We start from the raw sequence: 6,963 nt of genomic DNA on the forward strand, positions 1-6,963 counted from the left end.
CTCTGGATATTATATTGGGTACACAACTAGCTCTTGACCCTAAACTTTTTATTTTAGGGTTATATCCTGATGGACATCTTATGTCTAGAAAGGTAATTACCGCCCTGGACTTATGTCTACTGCTGGCAAAAAGAGTCATAGCACTCTCATGGAGGAAGACCAGTAAACCAAAACACATTAACTGGATTAAGGAATTGTCCACAACTTTACCTATGGAAAAAATTACTTAAATTATCAAGGGGAAACTACCACTTTTTCAAAACATCTCGGGTCCCTTTATGCAATATATGGGAAATATGGATCTTGGCAGTATGGTGGATGGGGCAGATGGGGCATAAATGTTGGTGGTCCTCTGCAGTTTCCTAAATTAATCTCCTTTATACTTGATCTTTAATGCTGTGTGAATTGTACATTTGAGTTATATATATATATTTCTTTTTTTTCTTTTTTTTTTGGGGGGGGGTGTTTGTGTTTTCCTTTTCCTTTGTTTGACTAAGTTATTATTTACAGGTCATATAGTTTGTACTTCCACTTAACTGTTGCTCTCTAACATCTTATAAGTGTCTGATTTGCAAGGGAGGGCGATTGACTGTTATACAATAATTTAGCTGCCCTGGATGTTTCCTTTGCTGTGGAAGTACTCCAATTTCTGTATGTAATTTTGAAACGCACTAAAGATATTGTTGGAAGAAAAAAAAGAAAATCTGTCGCTCTCCCTCTCTGTCTTTCACTCACACAAACACGCACACCACCACCATCAACTTCATTGCTAAATTGCTAATGAAAAACATTGATCAAGCAGCTGTGATTGAGCAGCAGTGTAAATCCAACTATTTTCACGATTGTTGTGGTCGTGATAATTTTGTGAGGCCACATCGAAAAGGCTCGGATGAGCTTTCCAAAGTTCTACAAGTTCTGCCTCCATCGCTTGTGTCCAGATCACACGCTGCACTGCTGTGCTACTCCGTCTTTTTCACCGACGTTTATGTGTTTGCGCGTGCGCAGTGTGAGCGGCTGCGGCGACACCCTCACGACCAAGCGATTGATGATCGGGAGCTGGTCGTGAGGTGTTAATCGCTTCTCGTTACCCGATGTATACTACACGATGCACGACGCACGATGAAGGCCAAACTCGGGCCGATCACCAAAACGGTCGCATGACTCAAAAATCGGCTCAAAATGGGCCAAAAATCGCACAGTGTCTGCCCAGCTTTACTGAGGAGTATATTTATATGCACATCACATATGGCTCCTCTAGCAGAAGCTGGGAAGTAGCTGCGAAGCGTCTAAGACGTCTCAAATAATTTTCGAGAAACATTTCCTGGAAATAAGCTGTAAAATAAAGTTCGGCCTTCCTTTTGTTTTGTTTGTATTTATCCTGTTTCTGTAATTTAATGTTATACTTCTTGTGCGCTTCATCTCTGAGGAAATGTACGAATTGATTGTTTGTCGACTGAATCGCTGAAGTGATTACGCCGCAGCAGCGGGTCTTTTTTTGGCTCCTCCGCCTGTGACTGGAGCTGACGACCATCACAGAGACGTGCTTGAGTCACAAAGACCGCCTCTTTGATTTACTGACCCTCTCATTGTCGGCAGAATTCCATTTTTTCTTAAAAGTAGGATCAGTTCTTCCTGCTGCCTCTTGCTCGTGTTACAGTTTGTTTGCCTGCGTCGGCGGTTGAACGATTACTTTTTCAATCCAATCCTCTTTTTACTGGACAGCCTCATCAAACACTCGATATATGTGTTGTACGGTTTGCCTCGCGGGCCATCTCTCTTTTCAGCTTTGTCGTCTTTGTCGTCATTGGTGTTTCTAGGGATTTTAGTGTTCAGTGTATTCTTTGTATAAGAAAGTGTTCATCAAGCCTACAGCACTGACTGCAGCGCTGCGCTGTAACAAAGCTGATGATTCATCACTTGTCTGGGAGGATGCTAATATCATGAAAACACCTTTGGTGATGAAATGACATCAGACTTGATGTCGTCGGTTTGCTCCTGCCAGGAAATATAAATAAATAAAATAAGAGTTTCCATCCTTTTGCCCTTTTCAACCAGATAGCCATTTTATCTGATGCTTGGGTTTTTTTTACTGCCCCTGCTGCATGTGATTAATCGCTTGTTTTTTTCTAACAACATCTCTTTATACATTCACTTAAGCTCCGTCCAAGGTTGTTCACTGTTTTTCCTTTGACACCCTTTGTACTCGAGTAGAACAGTTTTGAGTAAGTCGGACTTGCTTTTGGTACTCTTTTGAGTTCAAATATTCTATATTTATTATCTGCGGTCCCACAGAGAACATTTATTAGCCCAAAGTGAGTTTTTCACCTGAATCTTACCAGTGATTGTTTTTCGAATTCCTCTCGTCTCATTAACAGAGCTTGCCTCCTCACCTGCACGTCTCCAGACTTTGACTGCAAAAATGCAAAAACAAGGTGGAGCCTGCTGAAGTTCTTTTTGTGATACAGCTCAGTGCAGGTGGGCTGTCGGTCTTATCAGATCTTTGAGCTTTGCAAGTGCCTTCTAGTGTTTAGAAGAACAAACATTTGATATAATCATAAAAAGAAATGGTGTTCATGTATGGTTTTTGATTAGTTTTAAATATGGTTCAGGTTTTGTTGGGGGGTTAGTTATGGATTAAAACTTCAATTTGTCCAAGTAAAAGGTTCAGTGTGACTTAAATGAGTCATTTCCTGTTTACTTTGGGTCAAAATTACTGTCATTACCACCACTCCAGCCACCTGATGGAGGTCATCTATTTATCCCCAATGCCGTGGGCATATAAAATCTTGTTAACATAAAAAAACTGACTGTTGGGGCCTTGAAGGCTAGTTTAAAACACTACTGTTGCCTTATTTGTGCCCTTGCCGTCCTCTTTTCTAGTTCCATCAGCTCTAAGAGAATAACGTGCGATTTTCAGAAGTCCCTTTCTCTCGTGTTTTACGTGCAAGACACCGAGTGCTTGGATTAATCAGGCGAGTCACACTGAATATATTCTGCTTCTCTGTACAGTGAATCATTTTTACGCTGCATACTAAGGATCTTTAACTGGAACTATTTCTGGATGAATTACATTCTGTCTTATCAGGTTTAAGTGTGCAGCTCATTCGGCCTGGTGGAAATATGTCTATCAGACCAGACCTACACTGCAGATATCAGGTACATGCACTGCAGCACGAAAATTACATGACAGGTTGTATGTGTTGCACATCTTTGTCTGCAAAGGCCCTAGAAGGCCCTTAGAGAGAGGCACATGGCTCAGGATAGAAATGCTGCTCCTTGTGTAAAAAATGGTAAATAAATGGTAAATGGCCTGCATTTGTATAGCGTTTTTCTAGTCCCTAAGGACCCCAAAGCGCTTCACACTACATTCAGTCATTCACCCATTCACACACTGGCAATGGCAAGCTACATTGAAAAGAACACTTGAGGGTATGATGCCTCCTGAGTGACGACCTGTGGATTTATTCGGAACACGCCTGAGCAGAGGAGACACAGCGCTGAATGACAGCACATGATGGGGATTATTTAACCCACCTGGCCTGGGAGTATCCTGCAGGGGAGGCTGGAGGACATGACTGGAGAAAAACATTCGGACTCTGTCTTAACCTGCTGTCACTACAGCAGAGATATGACACTAATAAAGAACTGGACAATATTTTTTTTTAAAAGTCCTCAAAACACTTGGACCAATTTCCCAAACCTGCTGTCATAACTGTGATATGACCTGAATAAACTCCTGGGCAGAATAATAATGAAAGTATCTCCTAATAATCATAAAAATGATTTAAAAATGCCTCCGCTGTTCACACACACACACACACACATACACACACACACACACACACACACACTGGATATAATTGCAAAGGTTTGTACTGTAAACGTCTACGACTGTCAGGCAAAAACTGTTTCCATGTTTGTTCTATTGAACAACTACTCACGCTACCTTGGACATCTGAGAAAGTTCCAGCAAAACAACTTCCTGGAAAAAAATATGTTGCAGATGACTGAATGAAGCATCCATCTATAAACAGGCCACTTTCAGCCAGAGCTGAAGCTTAGAGAGACACACCCCTCACTGTGTCTGTTTGTCATTATCATGTGAGGGTAATAGGCAAGTGTCATCTTTGGATTTTCATACACAGCTAAAATCCACAAACCCATCGAGATATGAGTGCCACTAGATCTCTGAAGGTGCGCTGTGGTATCTGCACCACGATCTAAACTACAGAGCCTCCTTCCTGTAAGCTGTGAGGTGGGCCTCTATAGGGTTAGGTTCCAGCACGTCCCACAGATGCTCGACTAGATTGAGATCCAGGAATCCTGGAGGACAAGTCATTGATTTGCTCCTCAAACTGTTTGTGAATCATTTCTGCTTCATGCGTGGCCGATTTCCAAGGTTTCCCAGCAGAACATCTCAAATCCTCACAAATTTTTTGTTTTTTCCTGATTCTAACATCAACTTTGAGGTCAAATGTTTCCCTAAAACCTGCTACATCCCACCCACAAACATATGTGATAAAGAGTTTTAGTATCTAAATCTCAGCATAATAACATGAATAAGCTGTCAGCTGAACGTGTGCATCATCATCAAGTGTTGACTGCAAGTGTCACCAGACTACTCTTCCTCTCCCAGCATCCCTCCATCCTGTTGTTATCCGTCTTCATCAATCATCAGTCCACCACCCAGCAGTCTTTGGCTGTTGGGAGCTGTTGGATAACAGTGTTATTCACTTCACCTGTCAGTGGTCATAATGTTATGTCTGCCTGATCATAATCTCAAATGATACAACAAACAAGCTGATTAGCAGGGGATTTATGTTGCATTAAAACAATAGAAACAATAAACTCCAAAGTAAAAGACAAGTTCATACTGTCCCGAGTGGCACCACTGTAGTCACATTAATCGTCAATGTTACAAAAAAAAGAACGAGATTTCTTATGTATACATTTACTGTCATTTAATGTGCTGTGACGAGCAGCCTATCCTCCAGGGGTCACTAACGGGGTTCTCGGGCTCTTCGGGCTCTTCAGGCCGTTGTGTTTTCGGCTGAATTTAGGATAGATAAAGACAAGAGATGAGTCATGCTGGTGTTTTGGCTCAAGGGCCCCAAAGTCATCGGCACAGACAGCCACATCCACTTCCAAACACATCCATCTTGTCTAATGACCTTACCCACTGTGACTTGTTTTCAACAGGCAAGACGCTTACAGCACAAAAGAAAGTGTGAAGGACAAAAACCAATAAATGGAATGATAATGTTAAAAAAAAAGAAAGAAAGAGGATGGAGTGAGATCACGGAGGAGGTGCAGAGGAAAACATGACAGACAGAAAAAAAGGAGGTGGCGGTGTGAAGGCAGGACATGTGGGGGATAAACAAGATGAAAGTGGAGTAAAAATTAGAAAGGCTGGGTTGATGGCGTACATTATGGGACAGATAAAAGGAAAGGGACAATAAGAAGAGTCAAAGTCGATCTGCTCTCTTCATTTTGACCACATTTTTCTTTTTAGGAGCTTTGAAAGTCCCGGCAGACAGAAAAGCACAAATCTTTAGAGAAGCAGTGTGGCACTCCAGTTGCCAATCTCCTCCACAAATTATTCTTTAACACATCCTCATTAGTTTGGTGTCATTATCTCTCTTGTTCAACATCTCAGTGCAAAGAGCCTGGATTCCCTCCACAGACTCGGATCTGAAAAGTGAAACCTGTGTCTTAAACCTGAATTTTGTCTGAAGTCCAGCAGGAGGTGACATCGTTGATTCCCTGATTAAATCAAGCTCTGTGAGAAAATAATCAGTATTTGAAGTAGTTGAATCTTACTGAAGACTCGTTTAATAAATGGCCCTGTGCAGATTTCAATAATAACTTTAAATATTTTGGAACCAAACAAAGTTCAGGAAAGTGAAACTTAATTAGACTAAAGACTTGGCTAACTGAAGTTAATGGGCTAATTCAAATAAAAATAAGGACAGAAAGGATTTTTTGAGGTTGGAAAAATAAAATAAGAAAGGAAAGGAAATTCAATCCTTGACCTGTCCTTGACCTGTCATTGCCTCATCAGTTCACCCAGGATCTTTGTCCTTTCCCTTGAACCTTGTTTGTGGACTGTGGAGGGGCGGGTGCAGCTGATTAGCTGAGCAGGTGACCCATACTGGAAGTGATTCGGTTTGAGCCTACCTGTGCTCAAACCCAGGGACACAGGTAGGCTCCAAAATAAAGGCAAACCTGTCCAAAACTAAATCTTAAAAATGGGGGGGGGGAAGATAAAGTGTTCATGTTCATGGTTTAAACATTTCCATGGTCACAGGGACCGCCACGAATCAGTCTAATTTAGGATTTGGGGTAGAGGAACTCTTTTCTGCCACATCTAAAACTCTTTTTGCTAAAATAACGTTGCTTCCACGCAGACTTGTCATTTCACAGTCGTAGCTTGCTGTACTTCTACTTTGGATGGGCTCATAATCAGAATTATTGAGCTTTTTACTTCTGGAACATCTGTCACGCTCTATGGTTGCCTAAAAAAAGCCTGAGACAATCATGTTACCCAAAATGATGGCATAAGAGCAGGTGTGTGTGTTTGCATATGCACGTTTGTGCATGAGTGTTAACACGTTATCCAACAGCTCCTGACAGCCAAAGACTGCTGGGTGGTGGATGGATGATAGATTAAGACAGATAACAACGGGATGGAGGGATGCTGGGAGAGGAAGAGGGGTCTGGTGACACTTGCAGTCAACACTTGATGATGATGTACACGTTCAGCTGACAGCTTATTCACGTGATTATGCTGAGATTTAGATGTAAACATACACCAAAGATATCATTTCCATAAAGACTCACTTCCAGCATATGGAACGCCAGGACTGCCATAATGAATTAATTAAATACACCATTAAATAATTAATTAAATGTGGCAATAATTAATTAAAATTGGAATTAATTAATTAAATAAATAGTTATGAC

This window comes from Pundamilia nyererei, unplaced genomic scaffold (assembly GCF_000239375.1).
Source record: "Pundamilia nyererei isolate P.nyererei 1_Seehausen unplaced genomic scaffold, PunNye1.0 scaffold00048, whole genome shotgun sequence".
NCBI lineage: Eukaryota > Metazoa > Chordata > Actinopteri > Cichliformes > Cichlidae > Pundamilia > Pundamilia nyererei.